The sequence below is a fragment of the Amblyomma maculatum genome, chromosome 11 (genome assembly GCF_055883805.1).
Source record: "Amblyomma maculatum isolate TAMU_Amacu chromosome 11, ASM5588380v1, whole genome shotgun sequence".
Lineage (NCBI taxonomy): Eukaryota > Metazoa > Arthropoda > Arachnida > Ixodida > Ixodidae > Amblyomma > Amblyomma maculatum.
The window spans coordinates 150,183,195-150,196,335 of NC_139354.1; the positions used below are offsets into that span (position 1 = coordinate 150,183,195).

At 41.8% G+C, this 13,141-nt stretch overlaps 2 long non-coding RNA genes across 2 annotated transcripts; both read right to left on the minus strand.

The window, feature by feature from the left end:
- Positions 1-608: 608 nt before the first annotated feature.
- Positions 609-2,139, minus strand: LOC146175173 (uncharacterized). The gene is made up of 3 exons (XR_014701873.1): positions 2,064-2,139; positions 961-1,104; positions 609-858 (listed from the first exon to the last, which is right to left on the minus strand). It is a non-coding gene; the product is annotated as an uncharacterized LOC146175173 (long non-coding RNA).
- A 2,043-nt stretch (positions 2,140-4,182) lies between these two features.
- LOC146175174 (uncharacterized) lies at positions 4,183-8,772 on the minus strand. The gene is made up of 3 exons (XR_014702131.1): positions 8,213-8,772; positions 5,900-6,028; positions 4,183-5,792 (listed from the first exon to the last, which is right to left on the minus strand). It is a non-coding gene; the product is annotated as an uncharacterized LOC146175174 (long non-coding RNA).
- Between the last annotated feature and the right edge of the window lie 4,369 nt (positions 8,773-13,141).

The window sequence follows — 13,141 nt, forward strand, 5'->3', positions numbered from 1 at the left end:
CGCGACAGTCCTCTTGTGCCCTCTAACATTGTCTGCCGCCGCCGCTTACACCCAAGCAGCACGCCGTCAATGGACCGCCAATGGTCCAATATTGGGATATATTGGTCCCAATATTGGTCAATATTGGCGTCTGATTGGGGCGCACAAAGAGCCAAGATATATGCCAACCAATTTGATCGGCTCTCCTATCAAAACCAGTATTGGCATACTACCTTGTTTACTGGCATTCAACGGCACTCAATGGCTACTCAATATCTTCCACCCAAGCTCACTCACTGGTTGTTATATCACGGCCATCCCGCCAAGCTCACTGGCCATCCAATATCCTGTATCCATTCTTATTCACTGGATATTCACAACTGGCATCCAGCCAGATTTATCGGCTACCCAATATTTTCAATCCAATCTTGCCCAGTGGTTTTGCATTATTGGCATCCAGCCAGAGCAATTGGCAATCCGGCTAGTTGCTTTTTTGTGCTATGACTAATAGGTACCTGCAAAGCCATCCCCTACTTATGCAGTGCAGATATTTTTCATGCAGCTTTTTATTTAAATAAAGCATGCTGAGGATATCCATGCAAGAAAATAATACAGCTGAAAGGTTCACTGCATGGTGATTTATTAGGTGTGCACGTGTTACAGGGCATGGAAACATTTAGGCAGAACTCTTAGACTTCAGTGCTCCTCCTGTCTTTGCGTCCCTTGGCAAGGTGTTCTCAGGTCCCAGGTTGGATGAAGGCGCTGCGTTCATCGCAGCTTCTTTTGTGGTCGGTTGTAGGGGCAGCAGCTCCATGCAGCCTTTAAAGATATGGACTTGAGCAGCGTGCATAACAATGTATTTCCTTTCGCAGATGGCACCTGGAAATAAAAGCAACATTCATAAATCCATTAAGACAGAAAATTTTTGGAAAGTGGAAGTGCAGCTAGACCGTGGAGTAAAAATGCAAAATAAAGCACTACCTGTTGTCCCTCAGGCAACTTTCTTGTCTGATTTACTCAGGTTGAAATAAGCTGCATGCTCAGTGAGGCCGGCCATATTAACTTGGTTACATTGGTTGCGACATCTGGCAGTGCACGGCTTCCCATGTGGATGTATTGTTGACGCTGGAAACATAAAACAAAATGATATTTGTCGTTATCTATTCGGTAAACGGTAGTCAGTGCTTGCCCCTTTATACTTGTAGTGCCTTTGTGATCGAACACTTGTAGAAGAAAGACGTCGTCATAACTGGAAGCTTCAAATCAATAGCTTTCCTTTGAATAGATTGCCGCAAGAACTAAAAAGAAACTACAAAGGAAAAAACAGACACAAAAAATGGCAGTCGCACTCCGACCGCGGCTGCTAAATTTAGTGTGCACCGCATCATTACTGCAAACAGAACGTTTTAAAAGTTGTCAAAGCTGCAGCCAAAACAACGTACGACACAGATGCTTTGGGGTTTGTATGATACACTGGAACTGAAAAAATAAAGAAATCCGTAACTTAGCATCACGTTTGTTGTGGGAACAAGTTTGTACGTGTGGTAAAGTATAAGAACTATGGTAGCAACTGTAAATAACCTATTTTAAGCGGCTATTTTATGACACTTCTACTACTCGGAATTAGCCCAAGAGAAAGATCAAACAAGTGAATAAGCTACGCGTCGTTTAGACCATTCCAATAGCGCATTCATAACGGCAAATTACAATATTAAATATTCGCTCGCAACTAAAAATCATGTCCCAGATAGCTAGACTTAACTCTTAGTTTACTGGCCACTTCAGACACACAACACACGTGCGATGAAGTTCTAACCTGAAAATCACACAAAACACGCGTCATGTTTTACAGGACTACGTTTTTCTTTTGCAATACAAATTGGCCACCTCTGCGCCGTAAATTTTGTCATTATGACCAGAGTTTATGCATACAAAATAGTGCGCTGAAAATACAGTTCAGAACTGACTGGCGTGGTGCGGTCGAAATAAATGACTTTCCGTTCTCGCAAGCATATCGGTTATTGACATGATGATCAAGGCTGACAACATACTGCACCAAATAATGCAAAAAAAAAGTGTCTTACCATATGGCTAGCGCAGATTTGCAGACCTCAGTTGCAACAATCCAAAATGAATGCTGCCACGCAAAGTACATCCCAGGGATCTGATGCTTTATACACCTGCCCAGTAAACACCAACCCATCTATGAGACGGCTATAAACTGTCTTGCCAAGACAAGCAAGATGCCCGATAGATGTCTCAGTAGACCTCTGAGATGGCTACTAAACGTATATAATATGTCTCGACAAGATATGCAAGACATTGCCAGATGTCTTGATATTTCTTGTAGTGATCTTGTAGCTCAGCTAATGCACCCACTTTTTTAGGCTACAAGACGTCTTGCAAGATATCTCCTAGAAATCTGGAAGACAAATAACTTACTAAACGTAAGTCAGTCTAGCAGATAGCTATAAGGCATCTTGCCCAAGATAAACAAGTCACCTTATAGACATCTGAAGTGGCACCCAAGACAGCTGATAGACATTTAAAAGATGCTTTGACAAGATATGAAAGATGTTTTTATATGTCTTGGTACTTCTTGTAGCTGCCTTCTAGCTCAGCTAATGCACCAACTTTTTTAAGCTGCAAGACGTCTTGCAAGTCATCATCTAGAGATCATTAAAATAGATTCTGAATGTCTAAAATGAGCTCTAGAATCTCCTGCAATGCTCTAAATTATTTATTCCCTGCTATTTCTCGCAAAACTGTCTGAAATGCTTATGTATTTGCAGAGGTTTTCAACACCACTGCCAGACAAAAAATATAGTCTCATCAGATGCTACTACAACTAAAGCTGTATTGCCGTCACACACCCACAGTGCTCTTTCACACATTCAGTTATGATGCAAGCTCAACTGATGTACAATTGTAAATCATTAATTCTCATGCACTACAACTGTTGTCTAGTAATGAGAACTGTATGTTTTTATTACAAAGCGTGCCACATTTCACTGTTAATGGCCATCAGGTGCTCTTTAGAAAGTTTGGTAGTAACTGCACCCAATGCTAGAAAATGAGATGAGTAAACTATTATACATTGCAAATAGGCAACTTAAACAATCTCATGCATGTTAAAAGCAAGGAAAGCCACAAGCAACAGTATGCAAATTAAAAAATGTGGTTCTCTGAAGCCTAATATTGTACCAAGGAAGAAAACACCAGAAAGAGCAAGCTCATGAACACATGCCATGTAAAGAATGATGCACATTGTCATTCATTCTTACAGACATTAAAACTGCAAACAGTAAGTGAGAACTGCACACATTCTTTGTTACAAAACATGCCACACTGTACGGTGGACAGCCATGGTTGGGTGCTCTTTGGGAGATTCGGCAATAACTACAAAAGGTGCTAGGAAACAAAATGTGTAAATCATATATTTGACTTTTTTTCGACAATGCACTACGAAGTTACAAGCACAGAAACTAGACACTACAAGTGGTATGAAAATGACAAAATAATAATGCAGTTCTCTCCAAGCTTAAAATGATCTGTTTACAAAAGAATGACAACATCCATACTCCAAACAACAGGAAATGACTAGAAATAAACAGGGATAGGTATGCAAAAGTGTACAAAACTGGTTGAGTGGTTGAACGAACTATCTGCATAATGTTTGTACAAAATAAAACAAAGCAACAAATTCGAATGAAAAAGCTTCAGTATACAGAAAAAGGCGCTTTCACAAAGAACCATCATCACGTGTTGCATTTCATACTATATGTGCATGCATGTCACCAACTGAATGCTGGTCATACATACATCTTGTAGAAACTGCACAAACACTTGAGCAATAGGCACGACATCAAATCCATTAAAAAATCTACACTGCAAAAAAAGAAGCCAAGACTGCTTCACTGCTGCTGTTCCTGTTAGCATGACTAGAATGCACTGAAAAAAAAATGCAATGGCTGCATGCCTGTCATAGTTACATTCTACTATCATAACTAAAAAGTACTAAGGAAAAGGTAGCAGGTAAGGGTCATACATCACTCTACAAGAAACACTAGAAGGCACCATAAGAAAAAAAAAAGGACGGAGCAAAAGTTTTGCATCCCTGTCATTGTACATACCAACCACTATATTCCCCATCAAAAGCTTTTTGCAGCACTACAAAAGATAAGGGCAGCATGAACCAGCCATGATGGCACCAACTGCCCTTACCTTTTGTAGTGCAGCAAACAGCTTGCGAGGAGTACAGAAGGCACAGCCAAAAAAAAAGAGAATAAAATTCAGTGTTGCACACCGTGCTGCTCTTCACATTCTGCTGGTATAAAAAGAAGGAAGTTAACTGCTGAGATAGTTGGTTTTTCAGAAATAAAAAAGGTATTTAGCATAACACAGACACACACAAGAAAGAAGACATCACGTGTACTTACTACAACTGTTTATTTAGGCAACTGTTTATTTAGGGGAAAGCAGTCGATGCATAGCTTTCACTGCTGATGTGCACATGTACAAGGCAACAGGAAAACAGCACCAATCTTATCAAAGAAGGTATGAGAAATATCTGTTCAGCCTCAAAGAAAAGCTGGAGTGTCACTGACACAGCTCAAACCTGTTTAATGTATAGATGGTATTCTCTGCTCCCTGAAAGCTTGCTCAGCTAAGCCATCACATAAGCTACGAAAGCAAACAGGTCGGCTGTCAGAAGAGACATGGCCAGCATTTCGTAAAGTGCACCACCGTCTATAAAATTCTACTGTCACGTAGAAAAATCTTATTTTGCACAAGCAGGATTCTGCGTCAATGGCCAACTTAGGAAACATGCAAAAGACATTAACAATGAAGGTGAGCGACTTCTCTTGCACCGTAGGGTTTGCACCAATTGTGAAAACTGTGGGTAACGGCTCATGAAACACTAGAAGCCCTTCATATAAAAAAGCAGGTTGCAGCTGTGGCAGCAGCAAATTGGTTTTTCTTATGAGACTGAAGAAAAATTTCTCACGCATAGTTTGACAAAATGGTGCTGTTTCCATGTTGCCTTGTACCCGTGCACATCACCTGAGTAGGCTATGTATATCGGCTGCTTTCCGCTGAACAGTTGTAAGCGCTGATGGTGTCCTCTGTCTTGTGTGCGACTGTGTTACGCTAAATAGCCTGTTATTATGCATGGAGAAAAGGCATTGAAAAAAAAACAAGGTCTGAATACCACTGCCAACATTCTGGCATGAAAGCATTGTAAAATGAGGGAGCTGGCATGGGTTGTGCATCTGTTATTTTGTACAACCCTAGAGGGCCGAGAAAATTTAAAAAAAAAAAAAAACTTCCGGGGCTATCAGATCCACTGCAGTCAGTTACAAATTAAGAATGAAGGGGCGAATATCCCTCAAAGGAGGCTTTTCTGCCAATCAGATCGTTCTCAACACTGATACCACTCCAGCCCTTGTCCACAGCTAACTAGGCTGGGCAGCTTTTTCTTTATTGGTACTGAACACCAGCTGCACTGCCTCTTTTTGTCACCTACTGCTATGAAAGGGGGAATTCCTTTGTGGCTCAATTGATTGGGAGGCTCCTCTCTGTCAATTGTTGGAGGCCTACCTTTGCAAAATTACAAAGCTTCAAACTTGAGTTGTAAATGAGCACAGAAGGTGCCTTGATCCCAGCTGCTTGCTATTGTGGCACTGTTCATGGTGGCTGTGCAGCGCCTTTAGATGTGGACTTGGTCTTTGTCACAAGGCAAACACCAACCACTCTTTTGTGACGTCGGCAAAACTAAGTTTGATTGGTGTTGAAGGCTTTCCATGTCACACCTGCCAGGATTAAAATCAAAAGCACGATTTAGATATATGAGCTCCCAAACAGAAGGAAAAAGTCCCACTGTTGGCAACTCTAAGTTTTTGGCACAGTCAAACCATACCTGTGTATTCAGTCAGTAGCCCGCGACTGGCCAGGGAGATGTCAGTCCTGTGGCCCTCATTGCTAAGTTGTGTTTGCAGCACAGACAGGAAAAGGATAGTTGCTAGGCAGCCGTGGAGGTGGTGGCAACCTGCAAGGTGTTCCAATGCTTTAACGATTTCTTGTGAAGTTTAATAAAGCAAATCACTGACTACAAAACATAGGATATGAATTTAACCTCAAAATATGTCACATAAGGTTGAGAGTACTGAGTACACAATAGAAATATGTTTAACCAAGATACGCACTAGCAGCACAAAATAGTGCCGAGTATAATATATGTATATTAATAACTCCTTGATGACCTCGAAGGCTAAAACATTTTCTTGTCTTCCCCAACAGACACACCTGTAGAGAACCACCATTTTCCTGATTTATACATTTCTTTTTTTTTTATTGAGAGTCACTTTCTATGCTGGGTAAGGTTCCTGCCTCTGAGTTTGCTAAGTGTTTCATTCGACATATGTAGAGAAGAAATAAATCTATGTATCATGTATCTATGTATGGATGCATTACCTATGTATGTATCTATGCATGTATATATGTAGGTACCTATGTATGTATGCATCACCAGTTTTTCCTAGAACAAATGAAAGCAATATTTTAAACAGTGAGCATGCACCCAGAGCAAAAAAAAAAAAAAAAAGAATGCATAGCTCACTTGCTTGAGCTGTTGGGTAAGTGTTTTGTTTACATGAAAATTCGCGCAGACACAAAATAACAAGAGCACCAAACACAGACACAACAGCACAATGTGAAAAAGAGCATTAAATTCTAAATTCTAAACTTAATTCTAAGTTAATTAATTCTAAAGTCAAAGCTCAGCTACTTTGGTCATCTGATGAGAAGAGAGGAGTCGCTGGAGAAAGATTTGATGCTGGAAAAGGTTGAGGGTCGCCGGAGAAGGGGTAGGCAGCGAACGCGATGGTTAGATGGCATCCTTGAGGCACTGCAGATGAAGTTATGTGATGTTAGGAAGATAGTGAGAGACCGGAAAGCGTGGCGTGACATGGTCCATAGGGTCACGAAGAGTCGGACACGACTGAACTGAACTGAAATTAAATGAAGGTATTTCACCTTTGATGCCAAACACCTTCACTTCGGGAGGAGTCCATATGCTATCAAAAGGTTTGCGTGGAGTCACAGCTTTGTTGTTGAGGACAGCCAGAAGGCATACACTGAACCCATTTATAACATGGCTACATTTTATACGCCTTAAAATTAAGTTATGGTTCAGTACTCTCTTTTCTTTTCCCAGTTCTGGATAGGAAGAGTCTATTGGCCCTGAAGCAAGAAAACAAATGAAATTGATATGTTTTTGTGTATTATAATAGGCTTTTCGTTATATGAGGTCCGTCCGAAAGATTTGATTTCGATTTCTTTCTGTACCAATTCAACTGAAGCTTAATTTCTTAAAACATTTCCGCCAATAAAAAAAAAAAAAAAAAAAAGCCTGAGGACCAAAGCAAATAGAGCACCAGCACATCACACAGCATGCAGTTCAGGAACTTATAAGAACTAAATTGTGCTTTCTGACTATATGAAAATGTAAAATCACTTAATCACGGCAATGTAATGGCTGACTGTAAACATTTTATGAACTATTAAAATTAAATCACTGCAGAATGTTTGTACGCCGTTCCTATCTCGCTATGTGTTTAAACTTGTGCCTGTGAACAGGCAGAGAGTATTTTGCGAGCAGTTGGGAGAGTCGCTGTGGCCAGAATGCACCTTACCCTCCCCTCTAAGGCGGCTTATTGAGATCGTTCTCTTTCTTTTTCGCAACCGCGGCATAACTTAGCGCGTATAGAGCTCTGCAGGCTGACAAACAATGCACGGCTTCCACTCGACGGTGCGCATTTTCTGTATCTTGCTGCACAGTGAAGGCCACACTAAGCATGCAGACTTTCGTGCTCAGTTGTGTTTCCTGGGAAAGCGTTAGAACCAGCGGCAATCAACGAAAGACGTCGGATCGCCAAGCTCATTTTGAAGAATTACATCGCGAGGTTCCGCCGCCAATGGCAGTTCACGAAACGCGGCGAGTGGAATTACAAGCGAAAAACCTTCCTGCATGCACAAAACTGTAGATGCGCCATAAAACACCGCCTTTCGTACTGACTAAACGGTCCGCGCGCGCTATCTTGCTCGCCCATACAGCCTGCGCCGGCGGATGCAAACAGCGGTCCTTGCAGCATTTTTATCGGAAAAAGAAAACACTCAGTCACTTTACTGCTCCATTAAGTGACTCATTTAGAAGAAACAATTTCTTACTCACCCAGCGAAGCTTGCCTTGCAGCCAGAAGTAGCAGCCGCTGTGCGGGATACATTTTCAACGCAGTCACAAACCAACGGCCTAACGTGCAGACACGACTAGACACGACGAAAATTTGAAATGGCCAGCCGCCGAGCAGCGCATTGATACAATAACTTTAAAAACAATAGAAATCTAAAATATATTTCATAAAACAAGCTATACAAGTAAAATGTAACTGTTGCTTATGACGTATTTGTTTCAAAACGGTAAATACAACCTGCGTCTTGCGTAATTATTTTGGCGCACTATTTTCTATCTCGCTGTAAAGAGGAGGGGTGCGAAAAGGCCACGGCGCGCGAAGTTTGGGAATGGCGGATCGTGCATAGCTGGCGTTCCGTATTAACATCGGCGCAGCAAATCTTTCCTCTGTGCGAACTACTGGCTTTTATCACACACGGATACATCGCTAGCTTACTTTGTCGTTGTGAACACTCGGAGTTTGGAGTCTTCCGGCGGACTGGACTGCGTCCAGCGAGGTCGAACACAGTACGCGTGTGGATATCGGCTGCAGAAATGAAGGTGTCAGCGGCTTTTGTACATTATGTTGAGATACCCATCGCCTAAACAGCATTTCTTGGTGCCATATTGGTCCTGCATGCTGGAAACAGCCCAAATTGCATGCTTAATTCAAAAGCGCAGGCACTTTGGATACAGTATTTTGCAAGCTGAAAAATTGCTAGAACAAACCTTCGACAATTTATGCTTAGAGTATGCAGAACAGTGTCGTCCAGTTAAATTGTGTACATATTGCACTATAGGCGCATATGTGACCCTGACACGTCTTGTTAGGAAGTATGGTAGACTTCTGAAGCAGAACTCTAGAAGACATCTGGCGTAAGCCGGCTAATAACTGTCTTGCGTAGCTGAAGACATAAAAATTCTTCACTAGACAGATTCCAGACATCTTGCCGATGATGTCTTCTAGACTAGCACCAAGCGACGTCTTGTAGATGTCTTTGATAGCTCAAGATATATGTGACCAATATAGACATATCAAGACAGCTACAAGATATTCTGTGCTCAGTGGGTGGTAAGAAAAAGTAGCCATCTTACAAGGAGACAAAGCAAGAAATAATCTCAGAGAGCTCAGTTATGAACAAACAACTTAAAAAGCTGGTGGTACTCACAAATATCCTCTTTCAGGCATGGCCATTAAAACGAATCGGAACTTTCACAAGGCTTGGTTTTTCGATTCTGCTGTCCAAAGCTGCGGGAGCTCGAGAACGAATCGGAACTTTCACAAGGCTTGGTTTTTCGATTCTGCTGTCCAAAGCTGCGGGAGCTCGAGCAGCTCGAGCGGGTGGGGATTGTGTGGCCGACCAGACGCCTCTGAATCAGCGGCTTGTGTCGAGTTTTGAGGCATGGTTGGAAGGGGGCAGAAGGATGGTTGTGTTTTCTCTCCCTCTTTTTTTTTTTTTTTTGCTTGAGATCTGTCGAAAGAGTAGGCATAAAGCTCGAAAGGGGGTGAGAGAAATGAAAGAGGTCCCGCAGGACCACGTGAGCCCAGAAGGCTGCCGGCCAGGAAAGTTGGCGGGAAGGAAGGGAAGAGTGAGGGGGAGTAGAGTGGGGGGCATTGTGAGCAACGCCTGCCTAGCGGGAGGAAAGAGAGGGCAGTGAAGGTCGCTGCCCTTCCGCGATGACTGCTTTACCGGGAGAAAAGGCTACAAGACGGGAAGTTGAAAGCGGTTTGGAGAATTGCTTTAGTCAAGGCCCTCGGGCGGAGAGGCGACAAAAGGACGAGAGAATGGAAACCATATGTTCTTTGCGCCAAGCTTGTGAGGAGGAAGGCGCAGAGTTTTGCCCTTGGCTTCGCTAAAACAACGAGGAGTGCGTTCGGAGCTCTTTGGTCGCCTCGACTGTTGGCTCGGTAACATTTTCAGTGGAATGATAATTTCGCTATATTTTTTTTGTTAATGCAAAATACGTTTTACCTCATAGTTTCAAATAATAATCACATACGTAAAACAATCTTCAGTTTTCACGGAATCGTCCTCGGTTCAAACAAATGGACATATTTTTTTTATTAAAGATGGCACACAGGTCGCTGTTTATGACGGAGTGCTCTTGAAACGTCATCAGGCGCAACTCAGCGATGCAAAAGCCCGTATACTTGCTGTATTCCTATTAAGGAAAAGAAAAGCGAAAACGATCATAACTACGAGTACTTCCAGGTTAAAAATTCCCATGTTATTCATTTTTTTTTTTAATCAGGTGGACATTTAGAGCAAGAAAAAATCCGCGTAGAACTAAGCGTGGGCATATCAAGAAATACAAAATACTCGACGAGCTAAGATCTGAAGAACTAAATTTGCAGTAAAGAAAAAATAGAAAGAAAGCAAGGGTCAACATTGAAACTATATCTACGAACTTGGGACAAGGTTTTCCTCAGAAAGAAGCGCGGTATAATCATCTTTCAGCCCGCGGAAGCAGCGCTTGTGAAAGCGGCAGAATATTTCACAAAGGAACCCTAATTCTCAATCATGTGTTAAATTCTTCGAGAGTGGCGTTCTCTAAAAATGCCTCAAAACTGCTAAAGTAACGCACTCGCATTACTTTTAATATATATGAATTGCAATTAGCTGCCTGGTTGACATGATGGGATAAAATTATTTAGTTCTCTGAAGGGAAACGCGCCTTCGGTGCGGTGATTATATGGTTAGATAATAAGGCAATGAATGTTTGAAGAATAGTTTCTGAAGAATGCTTAAGAGAGCGCTGTCAAACGCTGTGGTCAAATGCATCATTATGAGCCATATATTACAGCTTTCGAACGAAAATAACTTCCGTAAAGAACATCGTTATTATGCAATTTCAATTTTGTTACCATATATGCTGGCGACACATGTGCGCGCATTCATTACACTGTAGGTAATTGTTTTAATTTTTTTTTCGTTTGCCTTGCCCCATTCAGTGCTGTTGATTTTTTTTATTATCTTTTACATGTACGCTACTTTTTGGCAGTGTGCGATTTACGTCGCATTAGAATACGAACCATTCCAGGACAGTTCAGATTTGTTTTCTTGTCAAGTGAATTAGCTAGACATAACGTAGAATATATGTTGCTTGTATTTTTTCTTTCAGCTGAAATATTTTATGCGCTGCTGCACCGATGGCCAAAGTCGTTCAGTCTTTGTCTGTTGCTGAAGCCCACAGCAGAGCGCAAAAGAGTACAGTGCAAATTTGTGTTTAGTAGATATTAGAACTCGAAGGCCCTGAAAGCAGCCCAACATATCTGTCTATAAGAACAGCTAGTACTGAGGCGTGGTATAGTCGGTGCTTATGCTGAATGCCGGAAACAGCTAGGGTAATGGCGAATCATGCAGTGCGTGTTTGATTGGCTAGCGCGATCAATCTCTCCCACCTCTGCTTAGCTTGAACATGTTGGGTTTCTTTCCATCACGTAAAAAAAGACGGGAATAATGATGCTACGCGTGCGTATTTCCAATCATGGACAAACGTTTACAGGATGTGGATTCACCGGATATATTCGATCGTTTCTGCGTTTCCTATCCAAACATGACCCCTGGTGTTTGTTCAAGCGACACACACACGTTCTGTTGCATTCTTCGCATTTGAGTACCTTGCGTTTCTTGACTGCGCAGGATTTTTTTCGCGGACACGCATCTATTAAACATTTGCTTGTCAGATCAGATGTGTGCTCGAGCGTGCGCGTATGCTTGTACTCGTATGCGTATAAATAGGCCCATGGAACGAAATCCCGTGCGCGAGAGCTGTGCGCGAGATTTGTTCGAGATCTGTGCATGGATATATATGTGCATCGGATCTGTGCATTGATGTGTCAATCACTTTCAATCATCCTGATTTGACGAGATCAGAAAAACAAATCGTCTCATAGGGAATCGAATTCCTGCCTAGTTAACGCTTTAACCAACTGCGCTAAGATCGCGAAACTAGCACCATACGTAATTCTCATTGTCTACCGTGAGGATAGCGACGAGAATGACGCTGCAATTAGTGATAATGACAATGATGACAGTATCAATGGTAATGACGCTGCGTTTAGTTGATAACGATAATGATACGTGATGCACCGTATGCAGTAGCATTAATCTCGCCTTCGCTAATTTCTGCAGTGTAGATTCCACGTGCTGTCAGAATTTTTTCAACACTTGGCTAAAGTTTGGAACACTATCTGTGCTAGCTACGTCCACGCGTGATCGACATCCGGGCCTCTAGTCTGCAGGAATTGTCTCGAAGATATTATATGGAGAATTTTACATAACAATTAATCGTGCCTAAAGTCGTAAATAAAAGAGTTCTTTACCAAAATTGTCATGTATAATCGAAGGTCATCCACAACAATTAGCGAATCACGAAAAATGTATTCAGAAAAATATATTCTACATTTTCCGTGATGGGCACTTCTGTTCATTTTGTCTGGTCAGCTCAGTCAAACATATTTAGGACAATCTATACATTAATCCCAATAAACATTATATATATGGTGGCCCAAATTACGTATGATGTATGAATATCTTCTACAGTTGAATGTAAACTGACGTCCGAGCCAGCGAAAAATTTAGCTGCGACGAAATTAGCCCCAACACACTGTCATATTGAGATGCAAGCATTAGAAATGTCTCTGTCGGTCAGAGCTGCTTCTACTGTTTTTTAGCGCCGCTGCAGCCTGAAATGTGCAAAGGTGGCCAGCCATCAAAGCTCGTTAGACAATATGGACCACTAGAAACCATGATATATACAATGTTGGGATGCCATCAAAGCTGATGGGACAATATTGACCAATCTATGTCAAGATATATGCAATGTTGACAAGCCATCCATATTGGCAGAACATTATTGCCCAACCTATGCCATTAAGGTGCAATGCTGGCTAGCCATCACAGTCCATCGAACAATATTGAACAATAT